Source organism: Myxocyprinus asiaticus, chromosome 6 (genome assembly GCF_019703515.2).
Source record: "Myxocyprinus asiaticus isolate MX2 ecotype Aquarium Trade chromosome 6, UBuf_Myxa_2, whole genome shotgun sequence".
NCBI lineage: Eukaryota > Metazoa > Chordata > Actinopteri > Cypriniformes > Catostomidae > Myxocyprinus > Myxocyprinus asiaticus.
Genome location: NC_059349.1, coordinates 2,630,862 through 2,649,612, shown reverse-complemented (window position 1 = coordinate 2,649,612; position 18,751 = coordinate 2,630,862). Strand labels below are relative to the sequence as shown.

Sequence of the window (18,751 nt, the reverse complement as noted above, 5' to 3'; positions counted from 1 at the left end):
CACTGAAACCACAAAAACATACACTTATCTCAGCCTGAAAATCACTCCAATGGGTAACTTTACTTTGGCTGTGAATGAACTCAAAAAGAAAACTCAAATGGCTTTCCATGCCATTAAAATCTGAATACCAATTCAAATCTGGCTCAAAATTTTCAAATCAATAATTGAAGTGTGGGGTCCACCTATAAAATTTGACTTTGTAAATTGGGAAAAACTTCTGAATTAAACCCTACATTCAGAATTTTGCAAAAGAATACTCAAAGTTCAAAGAAAAACACCAAAAAAACGGATGTAGGGCAGAATTAGGCCAATACCCTCTCCTTTTAAACATCCAAAAAAGAGCTATCAAATTCTGGAAGCACCTAAAGACAAGTGACCTCACCACATACCATTATAAAGCCCTAAAAATACCAAGGGCTGAGCGAGGTGAGGAGTACCCTCTGCCAGTGGGTACTGAGACTGACTGACCTCACTCCTGCAGAGATCAGACAACCTCAGGACAAACTCACACTCACAATCATTCGGACCAACCAAATTCTAAACCCAAAAAAAGACAAATACATCACCAATTGGACAAACACCATTAAAAATCAACACAAATTGGAATGTTATTCTGCACTAAATCGAGAGTACACTGTTGCAAACTACCTGAGCACGGTGACTGATGTGAATTGAAGATGTACAGACTCAGCGAGCACAGCCTGGCCATTGAGATGGGACGGCACAGACAGATGTGGGTATCCCATGAGGAGAGACTCTGCTCCCACTGCAATCTGGGAATGATGGAGACAGAGCTACACTTCCTCACGGAATGCCCAAAATATGAAATCATCAGAAACCACTATTATCCCAAAATTAACCAAATATTTCCCCAATTAATAATTGCACCCCGACTAAAACAATCTCCCTTTTATCCTTGGCAAAAAAGCTGAATGTGCAAATATAGCCGCAAGATTTGTAGCATTCTGCCATCTCCTGAGGGACAACCACAACTAAGGAATGAGCATTCGATAAATGTATGATTAAAAAATTTAACCCCCCACTCACACCGCAAAACCCTCATTACACATGAATGTAGATCATTTTTAATTCAGTTTATATAGTTCATTAGTTAAAGTTAACTTGATACATAATTGGATCATAATAATTTTTTATTATCTGTTTTTCTTTAATGATTTTCAATGTTTTTCCTTTTATATTGCTTGTTCAAATCCTAATTCAATTGTTCTAAACTATTTTTTGTGTTGTTTTAAATGCTTTGGCAATATAAAAATGTACTTTTGTCATGCCAATAAAGAAGCTTGAGTTGACTGAATTGGGTGTGTGTGTGTGTGTGTGTGAGAGAGAGAGAGAGAGAGAAAGAAAGAATGGCAATGAATGCACTAAAAAAGAGAAAGCTAGAAGAACATTCTATGCTATTAAGGGCAAATTTATCCAAATAGACATTCCTGTAACAATTTGGTGTAAAATCTTTGATAGTATTATTATGCCTATTGCTCTGTACGGTTGTGAGGTTTGGGGTCCACACTGTCTGGCAGATTACTCTAGATGGGACAAACACCCCATAGAATCCCTGCATGCAGAATTCTGTAGAAACATTCTAAGAGTTCAGAGAAGAACACCTACTAATGCATGCCGGGCAGAACTAGGCAGATACCTCCTAATTATACATATTGAGAAACGATCCCTCAAATTTTGGACACACCTAAATTCCAGTTCCCCTAACACCGTGCAACATGAAGCCCTTACAACCCAAGAGTTGAAGCCTAAAACCAGCTGGCTCTGAAACTCACAAACCCATTAACAACTAACAAACACCAGTTTCAGACCAGCACTGCTGAACAAAACCAAATCACAATAAGCCAAATCATAAAAGTAAGCAAAAATTCATATTTGGACCATTGGGAAAATGAAAGTAAAAACCAAAGCAAACTGGAATGTTATCGAGCCCTAAACAGAATCCGGCAGAAAATCTCAACACTGTAAGACATCCAAAACAGAGATGGATCCTCACCAAATACAGACTCAGTGATCACAGTCTGGCCATAGAAAAAGGCAGACACAGAGAGAGTGTGTACAGGTTTAACCAAAGGTCAAGTATAGTAAAACCTGAGATCACCTACCTTGTAGGGCCCAGCCAGCTGTCCCCATGAGGGAAATGGCTTATTAACCATACTAAACTATGTTTTTCTGAAAATTTAAAAATGCAAAATGATTTCTGTGATGGTTAGGTTTAGGGTTAGGGGATAGAAATTATCGTTAGATCTGTATAAAATCCATAAAATGCATGGAAGTCTATGGAGAGTCCCCACAATGACGTGTGTGTGTGTGTGTGTGTGTGTGTGTGTGAGAGAGAGTGTGCGTGTGTGTCTATGTGTGTGAGAGAGAGAGAGAGAGAGAGTGTGTGTGTGTGTGTGTGTGTGTAATAAATGTTTATGTGTAATATTGTGGATTAACCCTTTTTCTTCCCTCAATCTGGCAACATATCTCAGGGGATACGCACACTTCAAAATGTGCTAAATAACATCATGATCAACATATGACTTCATTTTCTTCTTTTGCATCTTAAGACAATGTTCACGATTAATATTAGCAGTTTTATTGTTTGTTTGTTTTTTTACTGAAGAAAAGTAAGATTAATATATAATTATTTATCAAAAAGTCAGCATGTCCTGCACCATAAGGAGACACGTTGTTTTTAGGTCAGGCTGACTTAACGATCACAGAAAATTTGAAGCAAGTCATGTGACCCACATAATCAAAACCAACCCAACTGTGATACATGATAACAAGATTGGGTGAGAAACTCTTTCAATTTGATTTATCTTGTTTTAGAAACAACACTGCATAAGATATTTAGGTTTTTCAGAGAATGTATTTTTAACATGTATATTTTGTCTTACTGTACTGGCAGAGTTTTTATAGTCAAAACAAGTGAAAAAAATCTACCAGTGCTGAAGAAGTAATCCAAAGTATTTAGAATATGTTACTGACCTTGAGTAATCCAACGGAATATGTTACAAATGAGATTTTACAGCATGTATTCTGTAATCTGTAGTGGAATACATTTCAAAAGTAACCCTCCCAACCCTGGCAGTAGCAACAGTCTCACATGCAATTTAAATGTGATGGTCTACTACTGCTCAAGCGATTAAAACAGCCAGTTTGTGTTGCGTGATAGACATGACTACAAGCATCGGCAAGGAGAACGTGATGATCTATCGGTGTATCGATATTTTGAACACAGCCATATAAGTTGTTAGATACCATACATAAATCATATAAGGTTGAACAAAAGTGATGCAGGTGTATTTACTTATGTTTGTTCACTGGTAAAACAGAAAAAAAATTTCGTTGTTGTTCATTGTGTAATTGTTTAAGTATTTTCTTTCCCAATTAAATGCATGACATGTTGTAATAACAAATGCCTTACTTGACTCCTATATGTTTCTGCTATAAAATTTGGGGTCAATTTAAGGAATGGTGACATTTTTGTGTTTTCATTTCAGATCTGATGGATGTGAAAGAGGAAAGTCCAGAACTGGATGAAGTGGAGGAGAAGCACCATCCGTATCAGACACTTCATGATTTAAAAACTGAACAAAACATTTTTAGTGGTTCACAGACTGAAAATAATTTCTCACAAAAAAGGAAATTAAAAATGTGTGTCACATGCCATCAGTGTGGAAAGAGTTTTGGACATAAAGCGAGTCTTATTAGGCACATGAGAATTCACACTGGAGAGAAGCCTTTCAAATGCCATCAGTGTGGAAAGAGTTTCAGACAGGCATGTGGTCTCAAAGATCATCTGTCCTTGCACTCTGGAGAGAAGTCATATAGCTGTGATCAGTGCAGCAAAACATTTTCTTCAGCTTCACTCTTAAGAACACACTTGAGAATTCATGCAAATGAGAAACCTTACTTGTGTTCACTCCGTGGAAAGACTTTTTTTTTTATATGTGGACAGTTTAAAATACCATCAGAGAAAACATACTGATGTGAGAGATCATGTGTGCTCTGAGTGTGGGAAGGCCTTTCACAGAGCTTCTGACTTGGAACGTCATGAAAGAAACCACACTGGAGAAAAACCTTACAAGTGTTTATGTTGTGAAAAGAGTTTTATTAGGTCAGGAAACCTGAAAAAACACGAGAGAGTGCATACTGATGAGAGGCCGTACCACTGCACTTCATGTGGAAAGAGTTTCACCCAGTCAAGCACTCTACTGACTCATAGAAAAAAACATTGTCCAGTGTTGTCAAAGTGAGCAAAGTTCATCTTTAGTTTCCTTGCAAATGGTATAAAACTGAGAAGAAACAAGATTTTATTTCTCTGAAAAGAACGATTAAAATTATGTGGGTGAATTGTTGCATTACCTGTAGTGCTTAATGACCTGTTGTTCTATCAGGGGTAGAAGGACGTTTGTATTTTCTCAACAAACTAAAAGGAAGTCAAAGTATTAGTTTAGAAAATTATTGTTGTGAATGCTGTGAAATGCAAACAAATATTTTAGGATTTTTTTTGTTCTATTTAAAATCTTTTTATAAATATGTGTGTTCCAGATGTAAACACACATCATATATATACATCTGGATGATGTACATGTGCTATCACAGAATGACAGTAACTCTCAAAACTACATTATTAAAGGAAAAAAGCAAACACACATAGTGGGAATCAAAAGTCTTCAGATTCAAAATCTAAATTAAACCTGGAAATAGACATTTTAAAAATGTTATGTCATAAAATGAATATAAAATTTAATTTTAAGATTCCATACAATTTCTCTGCCACTAATCAAATAAGCAAATTTGTGATATTAATCATGTCAACTCCTTTTGTACAAAAGGTCTATTTTTCATGCTTCAAAGAAAATACTAACAAATAACATTTAGAAATCACACTACATAACATGTATCATAAGGTTTTGCACAAACTTTTCACTCAAATTGTTATGCTGACAATATAATTTATAATGAAAAATAAACTGTATTTGAATAATGCAGAATTGAAGCATTTTTTTCACCAGTGGACTAATACATAAACACACAGTTCATTCTAGGGCTGGGTGATATTTTGAATATTCACATTATAATCTTTTATATGCTTTCTATTTGGTCATTAAGTTTCATTTAGAGCACGTCAGTAGATAAATTTCACGGCCCTTCACAGCAGCACAATTAATCAAAATAACAACAAGTGATATTGTTCTTCCCCGCCCATCTTTTATTGATGACGGGTGGGAGGATGATGGCCAAATATTACACGTGGAAGCATTTTGGTTACTTTGTTGAGTCTTTGTCTTGTGATGGAGAAGCTATGAGTAACTTGAAAAGCTCAGAAGCCTATCAGTGCCTTCACAGCTGTAAAGATGGGCCTGTTTTAAAGACTGTAGAAAACTGTGTTTATTTTAAAGCATATATTGAGTCTAGTCAGAACCAGAAGAGTCAGATCTAATGAGCTTGGGTACGTACTGCAATGACAGGAGAGGTCCAGACAGCAGGATGCTCATGCATTGCAGGGCCAGGAGATGATCCTGTCATGCTGCTGTTATTGTTTGGGTAAAATTAAATTATTGTGCATTTAATTATTTTACATTATTTTGTATTAGGCTTATTCTAGCTTTATAATTTTAAGTTTACATACATAATATCTGTATCTTAATACAAGCCTACACCTACATTAAATGTTTTGGTGTTGACAATAACTAACCCTGTCGAGATTTACTTTTTTGTTCTTATGTGGGAAATCGGGATGAATAGAAATGGACATACTCTTAAAGTTTCTAATAAACTTTACACACATGTACACACACCTGTTGGCACAATGATGCTATCGTTGCTTTGTAGTTCAAGGCATGCCATTTCTGGCCATCTATCATAGCCGAACCATAATGGTGGATAAGACAAGAATTCTCCGCTGTTGACTTCTTGTCAATAAAGTGAAAAGAGCACACAAACAAATTATTTTTATCCAAACAGATGTTCCAAAGCCAATCCTTCTGTAGGCAGCTGATGGGCGGAGAAGCATCTGGGACAGGAGCAATGTGCTTTAGTGAGTGGTTTCTGATCATAACATTAGCCAAAACTTTTGTTTCATTGCCCGAGAATTTTTTAAAGACATCTTACAATGTTTAAAAAGCAAGAATCTAACTGAATGACACGATAGCTAACAGTTACTGGCTACACACAAAAGACCAACCAATCGCACTTCCACCAGCCAACCGGAAATTCCGCCCAACTGTCTAAATAAAGTGGACTCACTGAAAATATGGAGCGCAACAGTCTGGTTCCGGAAGAAAAAATCCCATTTATTGTTTTCAAAGACAAACTGTTTTTTAATGGTAACTTTTAAACCTTTAAAGACCGACCTACCGTGAGCTCCAAGGTTGTTCATCAATGGTATATGCCTTTGTTGAAGCCATCAGTCCACGTTATTTCAACTTTATTTAAAAAAATTGTGTTTAATAGCAGTATTCCTGGTGAACAACTACACTTCCCATGATCCAGCAGAGAGAAATGCACCAATCAGAGAACCGTGGCCAACAAAGCCCACCAAGAAAGTGCAGCAGAGATCGTCCTCTTCAATGTGAATGACGCAGTCGAGTTGGTCTCACTACACCCTCAAAAGGGTTGGGAACCTTCTTGTTCAGAACTGGTTCCATTCGTTAAAAAATACTGGAATCATATGATCTTCGTAACTTTCAGTTCTGTTAACGGTTCTCCAGTGTGCAATTTTCCGCCAATGTGGCTGGAACACCGTTCCTCAAATACTCTGACAGTGTTTCCAGCTGCGCATCTCTGCAGCAGCGCTGCCCTCTACTGACTCTACAATGTAAAAACACACAGTTCTACTAGTGTATTTAATTTCCAATCGAACGAGTCTCGAGCGGGCTCTCTTTACAGTGCGAAACATATGCATTTCAATGTATAATTAAAGATACACAAGTTTTGTTGTAATAAGTGGAATTTTATAAAATAATAAATGAAGTAATGAAATATGCCATCACATTTTGTGTTGGTTTAGATTTCTTTATTTAAAATAGAGTAAGGATCTATTATTGGATTGCATTTATGTCTCTAAAAAGTCTGCAAACACACCTTTTACAAGAACTGTATTACATTTATTTCTGATCTGCTCTGTACAAATTTGAAATGATTATTTGGTAACAGACAGCCGAGGGAAGTAAATGCAATAAGAATTGCATTTCTCATTTCTAAATAATTCTTAAAAAAAAAAAAAAAAAAAAAGTACTACAAGAATTATTGGAATCATTACTGGAACCGTTAAGGAACTGGAATCGTTAAGAAGAATCGGAACTGGAATCGTAAAATTCCTTACGATTCCCAACCCTAACCCTCAAACCACATATATATTTGCATATATTGGAATATTTTCCAGTAAACTTAAAATATTTTGTTTCTATACTTATTGTCACAGCCTGTGAATGAATTATGAATATTTAAGTTTATTAATTATAAATGATGATTATTTTTGTATAAATACAAAATGTATTTATTAATTTTATTTATTATCATTTGTTTCTAATAATTGCTGCAATTCCTACCCCAGCTGGTGTGCAGAATTTGCGTTAAACTCCTGGCAGACACTGGGCCTTGCATGTCACCGCTTCATTAAGTTAAATAAAAGCTGCAGGTGGACGCAAGTGTTTTGTGTCGGTAGTAGGCACACTCAAAAGGAATAGCAAAGAGGTTAAAATGCATGGTATACATTTTTAGAAAACCTTTCAAAATTTGAAGAAAATATATTTTGATCACGCTCAGAGACTCTCATGATACAACACTGCTGACAAAACACATATAGTATTTGGTGGACTTTTTTTTATCAAAGTGTCCAAAAAATTCTCCAAGCAGGTTTTATTGAACACTAAAACAAAACAACTGAAAACTATGGATGCAAAAATCTCAAGAAAAAATAAAAATACTTAAACTCAATTATGTCAACTGTCCATAATCATAAAAATTCAGATAACTTTGGCTTCCTATTTCATCACTTCATAAAACTGGTTTGCTCATTTCCAATTCATGGAAATCCATTATGCTCTCAGCTCTGCAATAACACAACTTTTGAATAACATGCTAGATGTATTGCTGTCCTCATTTCCTGAGGATGGCACTCCGCTGGTGGTCCTTGGGGACTTTAATATCCAACTTTCTAGCTCTTCTGACCTCATTTGACCTTGACACCCCTCCAACTCACAGAGCAGGGAACAGCTAGATCTCATCCTTACACATAATCGTATCTCCAATAACCCCCTTGTTACTCCTCTACACATCTCTGACCATTTCTTCATCCAGTTTTTTGACACTCTCCCTTCTTCTTTACCTCTCACTTCACCTGTGGTCTCCTTCTGCCACAACCTTCGCTCTCTCTCATCCACTTGCTTCTCCTCCATAACTCTGCATCCCTTTCCTTCACTAACCATTTCTCTTCAGTTGATTTAAATGAAGCTACAAGTGCTCTTTGCACAACATTATCATCTTGTCTTGATAGAATCTGTCCTCTTATCTCCAGGCCAGCATGTGACACACCCTCCAGCCCCTGGCTGATTATCGCACTGAGCTGAGGGCTGTGGAGAAAAAATAGCGCAAGTCAGAACACCCTTCTGACCTGAGCAATTATCAATCAGTTCTCTCCTCTTTTTCAGCTAGTGTTTATGCTGTTAAAATTGAAAATGTATTATCACCAGAACAAGATCAGTAACACTTCAGAGTCCCGTAAACTATTTTCAACTATCTCATCTCTTCTCTACCCTCCTCCACCACATCCTACTTCTTCTCTGACTGCTGACGACTTTGCCAAGTTTTTTACTGACAAAGTAGCAAGCATCAGCAGCCAGTTTTCTACACCACACATCCACAACCACTCTCTTCCCACATCCCATCCTCTGTTTTCCCCTTTCTCTCCTCTCTGAGGTCTCCAATGTGCTTCTTTCTAACTGTCTCATCACTTGTCCACTTGACCCTATCCCCTCCCATCTTATGCAAACTTCCTCTCCATCGATCTTACCCACACTCACACACATTATCAACACATCTCTCTCAACTGGAAACTTTCCCAACACATTCAAGCAGGCTCGAGTAACCCCTATGTTAAAAAAACCCAACACATAACCCCACAGTAGTTTGTAACAGTTCTAGGTCTGACTCCCTGTTACTTTGAGAACATTGTAATTATTTTCCTTTACACTAGGGAGCAGAATCCATAGTTAGAGGATTAAGACGCCTATATAAGTAGAGAGGAAGAGAAGTTGAGAGGTGTGGGAAGCGTGAGGAGGATGTTTGAGTAGTAGCTCAGTGTTTTCATCTTCCCAGGCTATTGATGGGAAATTGTTTATTTCTGTGGTACATCTTAGCCTTATGTTTCCATTTGAGTATGTTTAATACGATGTCTTGAGAAGTTTGGACTCTATTGGACTATTCGTACTGTTCGCACAGAGTTCAACCGCTTAATGCATGTGGGAAACACTCTTGGATTATTTTTTTCTTTTTCCTGGAACGTTTCAACTTGTGGATTATCTATAAACTTTACGTGGATTCTTTTTTGACTGAGCCAGCATGCTGGTTACGTGCTTTGGAAGCGACTTGGACAGAAACTCTCCAACACTTGTAACAAACAATGTTGGAAACACAGGTTTTTCCAATACATGATTCATTGACTTCCTTGAACGAAATGAGTTGTATATGTTTGGGGTGAAAATTTTGCCTATATGTGTAAATTATTTGTTTGGTATTCACACTTTAATAGATTCACTTCAAAACTCATCGGATGATGTACTCCCTCTTTATTATGTTTCATAAACTTTGAGATTTCAGAGCGAGTGTTACATAAAATGGCATCCAAGCAGGGACCATCCAAACCATGTTGAGCAAAAGATGTGAGTATATGTTGAATAAGTAGCATTTATGCTGTTTGGAAAAGTTTTGCATATTGCATTTATTGTATTTGGACCCCTCCAAGTCAAGTTTATTTACAGTGCTGTGCATGTCTATGCTGAAATTGAGTTCTCTATATTAAGTCTCAAAATGGCAGCTGATTTTGCCGAGACCAGGAGGGAGTACCCAGTAGAGCCTATTTATGATTCAGATGCTTTTACAGTGCATCGAGAGCCAATAAGAGAACTAATACAGTCGTTCAGTAGTCTTTTTTTGGAACCTGAGGGTGAGACAAATGAGGCTGATGACTTTGCATTTCTGCCACCACCACCACCACCTCCTTAAGAAGACGACGAAAGTTTTATCTCCCTGATGCTTGCTACTAGAGTTAACCATTTAGAGACTAAAATGAGGGAAGTTGAAAGAAACCTGAATGCCCATCTGGATGAGTTTGAAACCCAGGTGTTAGATAGTTTGAATACCCATCATAACCAACTCAATACCCTAGAAGTTCAAGTTAATGAGTGTGGAAGATCGTTGAGTCAGCGAGAGGAAGGGATACTGGCTGAATCTAAGAAGGAATGCCAACGTGTGAAGAAGGTGTTAGAAGATAACATTCAAGTTTTGGGACATGAGATTATGAACTGTCTTAAACAGAGAGATGCCAGGTCTAATCTTGCCAGACACTTGACCCCACTTCCAGATATTCATACTCGATCAGTTCAGTTCAAGAAACCTATAAAACTTGAGTTTCCTAAATTTAGTAGCTGGGATGGGGAAGACCCTATTACATATTTAGAGAAGTGCGAAGAATATCTCTCCATACAACCTCTGAGTAATGCTGAAATTCTGTCAATGTTACCATCTGTACTTACTCATACAGCTAAAGATTGGTCGATAGCTGAGAAAGTGCAAGTCAAAACATGTACACAGTTTAAGGCAGTATTTCTCCAAGCATTCCTACCTGATGACCACGAGGAAGAAGCGGAGAGGAGGATCAGAGAGAGGAAACAGGGAGTAGATGAGAATATTTGTGCATTCGTTTATCAGTACCGAGCTCTATGCCTGTGATTAAAGCCTGCCATGACGGAGTGAGAAATCCTTCAGGCCACTCTGAGGAACTGCAACCCTCGCATTGCTAGAATTCTAAGAGGAACAGTATCCACAATAGGGGAGCTAGTTCGGGTGGGCACACTGGTGGAACAAGCGAAGTTAAGTGGTGGAGGGAAACAATTATCACATCGCTGTATATGCAAAGGCCTGCAAACCTTCTATAACCACTCTGATGTTGCCCTTGGACATTTGCAGCCATCACCTTCAAGCAATACTTGACACCGGTAGCACTTATTCATTGATTCAAGAGTCCCTCTGGCATCAGGTCAAGCATGAAGGAGAAACCTTGCAGTCCTGTAAGGGTCAAACATTTTCCCTGGCCAATGGCTATATTCAGCATGCGCTAGGGAACAATGGTTCTACAGTGTTCAGTGCACAATCACGTCTACCCTTTAAGAGCATTGAGAGATCGCGATTTGACCTTTCCCCTCATTATAGGACTTGAGTTTCTGAGTACGTCTGGTATAAAGGTGGATTTCAGCACTACAGCCATTATTTTAACACCACTGCTGACCTCACACTTGCTGATGCGTTACCTTCTGCTACCAGATTGCACATAGCGCTTCTGAATATGCAGATGAGTGATATTAGTCAAACAATGATAAATGAAGGAGGCTGATGTTTCACAAAGTCAGAAACAACAACTGGAACTACTGTTGTTCGACTAGCCTATGGTGTGCACAGATTCTCTAGGACGTACTTCCATTATTACTCATCGAATCAATACTAAAGATGAAATACCGTAAGGAAAAGAGCATACCCAACACCCATACGTAAACAAAATGTTATTGATGATGAAATAGCTAAAATGCTAGAGAAAGGAATTATCAGGCCTTCTACCTCTCCATGGGCTGCCCCGGTATTGCTTGTACCTAAGAAAGATGGGAGCATGCGCTTCTGTTTTGATTACAGAGCGCTGAATACCAAAACTCCTCTCGATGGCTTCCCCATCCCACTAGTGCATTACATCTTTACTTTTCTCTATGGTGACATGGTCTTCAGCACACTGGATTTGAGAAGTGGCTACTGGCAGGTATGCATGGAAGAGGCCAGCATAGCTAAAACAGCGTTCATCACAAAAACTGCCCAATATGAATTTCTATGTCTTCTATTTGGGCTGAAAAATGCTGCAGCAACCTTCCAGCGATTGATGAATTCCATCTTACGAAACTTTATTGGCAAGTTTTGTTTTGTCTATATTGACGACATAGTGGTCTATTCTGCCAACGTACAGGAGCATTATGGACACCTACGACAACTGTTTGCCGAGTTGGAAGTTGCAGAGTTGACATTAAATCTGAAGAAGTGTAATCTTCTGCAGAAATCCCTTTCTTTTCTCGGGCACATTGTCTCAGAAGGGGAGTGAGGACAGAACCTGCCAAAGTAGAAGCCATACAAAACTTCCCCATTCCCAAGTCAGTGCAGGAAGTTCAATGTTTTCTTGGGCTAGCAGGCTGGTACCATCACTTTATCCCTTATTTCTTGGAACAAGCAGCACCTATCCATGCACTGAAGAGGAAAGACGCTAGATGAGAATGGATTCAAGAGTGCCAGAAAGCCTTCGAAAACTTGAGGTGAAGCTCTTCAGAAAGCTCCCGTATTGCAACCTCCTGATTTCAGTCAAGATGTTTGAGTGCAGACTGATGCCAGTAACATCAGGCTTGGAGCTGTCCTTACCCAAGAGTCAGTGCAAGGAGAGAATGTTGTAGTGTACGCTTCAAGACTTCTGCAAGGAGCTGAAAAGGCATATTCTACAGCAGAGAAGGAGTGCTTGGCAGTCGTGTGGGCAGTGGAAAAATGGTGTGAATACCTGGAAGGCCATCATTGCGAGGTACTGGCAGATCATTCCGCCCTTACCTGGGTTTTCAACCACCCCTGACTTTCTTCCCATCTTACTAGATGGGCGATTAGACTGCAGAGCTTTAAGTTCATGGTGCAGTATCGGAAAGGCCAATGTAACCTGGTTCCTGATATGCTGTCACGAGGGATGGAGGAGGAAATCCCTGGGACTATAGCCCTTTCACAAGCAACCCATGTGCCCTGTGACTTGCCAGTAAACTGGGAGGAAACTAGTCGAGAACAGAAGGAAGATACTACTCTTCAACCACTATGGGACAAGGTGAAAGATGCTAATACAAACACAAACCGTGCACATTATGTTAACCAGAATGGCTACTTATTTAAAAGTACCACGGACAAGAATGGAGGCCAGAATTTACAAGTGGTAATGCCAGCCAAACTTCAAGAACAGTGTCTGCAGTATGCACATGCCAATCCGTTAAGTGGTCATCTAGGGCGTATGAAGACATTACGGAGGTTACTTAAAGTAACGTATTACTTCGTAAAGTTTCGTAAAGATGTCTGGAGGATGTGTAAGGAATGTCAAGTGTGTCAACAGTATAAACCCCACATCACTAAACTTGTAGGTCAATTCCAGTCCACGCCAATAGTTGAGCCAGGGTACATGCTAGGGACTGACCTGATGGGTCCATTCTCAAAAAGCACTCGCATGAATGAGCACCTATTGGTGGTAGTGGACTATTGTAGCAAGTGGGTGGAGCTGTTCACGATAAGATCTTCAAAGACCCCTCTAATAGCCAATATCTTAATCAAAGACATCTTTACAAGGTGGGAAACACCGGTGTATCTCATATCAGACCGGGGACCGCAATTCACTTCCCAACTGTTGAACGAGACCTGTAAGAAATGGGGGTAATACAAAAACTTACCACCGCCTACCATCCCCAGACTAATCTTACCGAACGTGTCAACCGAACCCTCAAGACGATGATGGCCTCCTATGTCCGCAACAATCACCGACAGTGGGACCGATGGATTGCTGAATTTCGGTACGCCATCAATTTAGCCTGGCAAGAGAGCACTGACCACACTCCAGCCGACATTGCCTTAGGCGAAAACTGAAAGGTCCACTGGAACGCCTGGTACACAAACCTCCATACCCTGACCATGCTGCTTACAGTGTGCAGAAAGCACTGCTGGAAAGAGGCAAGGAGAGTGTGAGTAGAGCCCAAGAATGACAGGCTCGATATTACAATCTCTGCAGAAGACCAGCATGATACCAGCCAGGAGATTTAGTCTGGGTACTTACACACCAATTGTCTCGTGCAAGTGACGCCTTTATGGCAAAGTTAGTGGCTAAATGGCAGGGTCCTGCTGAAGTCATCTTGCAGGTTAACAAAGTCAATTACAAGGTAAAAATGTTAGATAATTCTGACAATGTTGACACATATCATGTTGAAAAATTGAAACCCTTTTTTGGGGCTGTCCAGCCTTTTCCAAAAGGGGAGGGTGTGTAACAGTTCTAGGTGCGACTACCTGTTACTTTGAGAACATTGGAATTATTTTCCTTTGCACTAGGGTGCGGTGTCTGTAGATAGAGGGTTAAGACGCCTATATAAGTAGAGAGGAAGAGAAGTTGAGAGGTGTGGGAAGCGTGAGGAGGATGTTTGAGTAGTAGCTCAATGTTTTCATCTTCCCAGGCTATTGATAGGAAATTGTTTATTTCTGTGGTACATCTAAGCCTTATGTTTTCATTTGAGTATGTTTATTACTATGTCTTGGAGTTCTCTATTGGACTATTCATACTGTTCGCACAGAGTTCAACTGCTTAATGCGTGTGAGAAACACTGTTGGATTATTTTTTTTATTTTTTTCCTGGAACGTTTCAACGTGTGGATTATCTATAAACTTCACGTGGATTCTTTATTGACTGAGCCAGCTTGCTGATTACGTAATTTGGAAGCGATTTGAACAGAAACTCAGCAATGCTGAACACTTAAAACAGAACAACCTACTCAACAGACATCAGTCTTGCTTAAAAAAACGGCACTCAACAGAGACTGCCTTCTTATCAGTTGCTGAAGCCCTGCGACTGGCGAGAGCTAACTCCAAATCATCCATCCTCATCGTCCTTTACTTGTCCTTGCATTCGACACAGTGAACCACAAGAGTCATACCTCATTGGCAGAATTTTCAAGGTCTCCTGGAGAGGAGAGGTGTCCAAGTCACACCTGCTGACCACTGGTGTTCCTCAAGGATCAGTGCTTGGACCCCTTCTCTTCTTGATGTACACAACATAACTCGAACCAATCATTGAGGCACATGGCTTTGCAGATGATATGTAGCTCTACCTGTCATTCAAACCTGATGAGCCTACTGTCTCAGTTCATATCTCTTCCTGCCTCTTGGACATTTCGGCCTGGATTAAGGAACATCACCTTCAGCTCAACCTTGCCAAAACAGAACCCCTCATAATCCCTGCCAACCCATCTGTTGACCATAACCTCACTATTCATCTTGGTTCAAGTACACTAACACCAGCCAGAACAGCTTGGAACCTGGGAGTGGTGGTATATGACCAGCTTATTTTTACCGCCCACATCTCATCAACTGTCCAGTCTAGCAGATTTGTGCTTTATAACATCAGGAAAATTAGACCTTTTCTGTCTGAATTGTCAGCATTTTGCTTGTGTTGTGGCCTCTAGAGGTCCTCCTGGTGCTCTCATGCCCAGTTTTCTCTACTTGTAATTAGTGTTATTAGGTTCACATGTGTTTCATTCAGCTGTGTGTATTTAAGTGTCTCTGTCTCCTAGTTTCTTTGTTTGGTGTTTCTGTCAGAGCTGGGACTTGAACTCAAGTCTCCGGCAAGAGAATCAGTCTCTCAACCCTTGAGCCGCTGGAGGATGGTGAACCCAACATTAAGATGCACTTAGGAGAAGCTGAGATGCAGAAAATATTTTAATAAATGTTCAAGCAACAAAAATCCTCAACTGGAGCAAAAAACAGCAAAAAGTAATTCTCAAAAACAAAACCAGTCCAAAAAGGGCATTCCACAAAAATATTCAAAAAAAACCAAAGATCTTAAAGCAAAAAACTCCAGAGGATAAAGTCCACAAAAAATAAAAAAAGAGAAGGGTATAATCCAAAGGCAGAGATAATCAATTGTCACTGAGTTTAGAGAACACTTACTCAGGAAACTGGCTTCAGAACAACTAAACACCAAGCAAAGAAACTAGGAGACAGAGACACTTAAATGCACACAGCTGAACGAAACACGTGAACCTATTAACACTAATTACAAGTAGAGAAAACTGGGCATGAGAGCACCAGGAGGACCCCTAGAGGCCAAAACACAACACAACACAAGCAAAATACTGACAGGAAGTATAATAGATCTTGAAATCATGATTGCCAAGGAGACTGTTGTCAAGATGTACAGTGAAAAAGAAGTTACATTTTGGTCTGTTCTCACCCAAAACCAACTGGATCACTTCACAAGACATTGATTAAACCACTGGAGTCTGATGGATTATGTTTATGCAAGCTTTATTTGATTTTTGGAGCTTCAAAGGTCTGGCCACCATTCAATTGCATTATATGGACTTACAGAGCTAAAAATCTTAATTTGTGTTCAGCAGAAGAACAAAAGTCACACATATCTGGCATGGCATGCGGGTGAGTAAATTATGAGATGAACTAACTTTGCGTGAACTAACCCTTTAAAATTAATTGAATATATTACAACTATATTTAGTTGTCTTTAAACAGCCGAGTTAAAGGTGCTGTAAGCAATTTTTGTCATGGAAAAGTATGCACAGATATCTCACCTGTCTCTGTGACAACACTAGATTCTGTAAACAGCAAACAAAAATCTGTCCACGGGCCACGATCTCTGACACTTTCTGACTGACAGTCATTTAGCAAATTCTCATAGTTGCAGCAAATTACTGAGGCTTAATGCCATTTTTATGCCATGTTGTTCATAACAGTTGTCAGTTGAGCATAGGTGGGTAGTCAAAAACTGTACTCAAGTAAAAGTACAATTACTTTAAAAAAAAACTTACTCAAGTAGAAGTTAAAGTACTAACATAAATTATATCTTGTGTAAGAGTAAGAAAGTATCCAATTAAAAGAGTACTCAAGTAGTGAGTAACTCGTTACTTTCACAAATGACATAATAGACGTTAACTCCCCTATATTCCATTACATAATACACATTTAGCATGTATTACAGAATTATTATTATTATTATTAATGGAAATTCTGTCATCATTCACCATCATGTTGTTCCAAACCTGTATGACTTTCTTTCTTCCCTGCAACACGGAGTAAATATTAGATAGAATGTTTGCCTGAGTCACTATTTAACTTCAGTGAAATTTTTTTCCCTCTATATGTTGAAAGTGAATGGTGAGCGAGATTGTCAGTCCCTAACATTCTGTCTAACATATTTTGTGTTCCACATAATGCAAAGCGTCACACTGGTTTGGAACAACATGAGGGTAGGGAAATGATGACAGAATATTAAATTATGGCTGAGCTATCACTTTAAAGGGGTAGTTTACCCAAAAATGAAAATTCTCTCATCATTTACTCACCCTCATGTCATCCCAGATGTGTCTGACTTCCTTTCTTCTGCAGAACACAAATTAAGATTTTTAGAACGATATTTTAGCTCTGTAGGCCAAAATTTTGATGCTCCAAAAAGCACATAAAGGCAGCTTAAAAGTAATCCATAAGAATCCAGTAGTTAAATCCATATCCTCTGAAGTGATATGATAGGTGTGGGTGAGAAACAGATCAATATTTGTCATTTTTTGCTAGACAGCAGGGGCGATATGCAGAGAATGTGAATCACCAAAAACACAAGAAGAAGAATGTGAAGGTGATCTGTTTCTGTTTCTCATCCACACCTATCACATCGCTTCTGAAGATATTGATTTAACCACTGGAGTCTTATAGATTACTTTTATGCTGACTTATGTGATTTTGTTTAGCTTTAAAATGTTGCCACCCATTCACTTGCATGGTATTGACCTACAGAGCTGAGAAATTCTTCTAAAAATCTTCATTTGAGTTCAGCAGATGAAAGAAAGTCATACACATCTGGGGTGGCATGAGGGTGAGTAAATAATGAGAATTTTAATTTTTGGGTGAACTATCCCTTTAAGGGCTCTTGTCAGATCTGGATGAATTTGTTAATAAGAGAGGTCTGGAAACATTTCTAGTAATTGTTATGGTGAAAACATGAAAATGTCCCACAAGGACATTATATATAATGCTGAAATATAAACCAAAGCAAGATCATGCTTTATTAATGCCTACTTTCGCTATTTCATAGCTTTTACAGTCCTGCGTGGATTCTTATTTCAGTGTAGTTACAGTTTTCAGAGTCAAAACAATTTAGATCATTAGTTCTCTACAGCACTACCTCTGCTCTCTAAGCGCAGAGTACGCAGCCTGTGTAGGGTACCAACCCCGGTCTGGAACACTCGCTGTGTCTGAAGCCGCCCCCTATCCACTATATAGTGCACTATTTCGAGTGTCTGCCATTTTGTAGGATTGTCTGAATTCTGAGTGAGCCACTCGTTCCTTACTTTTGTTCTCTCATTATTACCTACAATGCACTCTAATTTCGAGTGTACATATGCTGTTAATTGCCCATAATCCACCATGGGGAAGATGTACGAGCTGGGAGTTTATTGCTTCCTCCACTCCTGCAATGTTTTCTTTCATGCTGAATGTATTAAATTACTTTTTGACAAATCATTACTTGATTAAAATAACATAATAACATACAGAGAGGCAAAACATACAGATACATTTTAAATGTACTCTTTATTTGATCAAATGCATTTACTCTTTATATTAAAACACAGTATATATAAAAAATGACAAACAGAGTGAAGATTTATTGTATTAATATGTTATTTAATAAGAATAA

The 18,751-nt window shown here is 38.8% G+C and overlaps 1 protein-coding gene and 1 pseudogene across 1 annotated transcript in view; both read left to right on the top strand.

Moving 5' to 3' along the window:
• The window catches only part of LOC127442920 (zinc finger protein 239-like), a 128,767-nt gene that overhangs the window by 16,424 nt on the left and 93,592 nt on the right, over positions 1-18,751 (top strand). The window lies entirely within an intron of this gene.
• LOC127443211 (zinc finger protein 3-like) lies at positions 3,725-4,265 on the top strand (annotated as a pseudogene).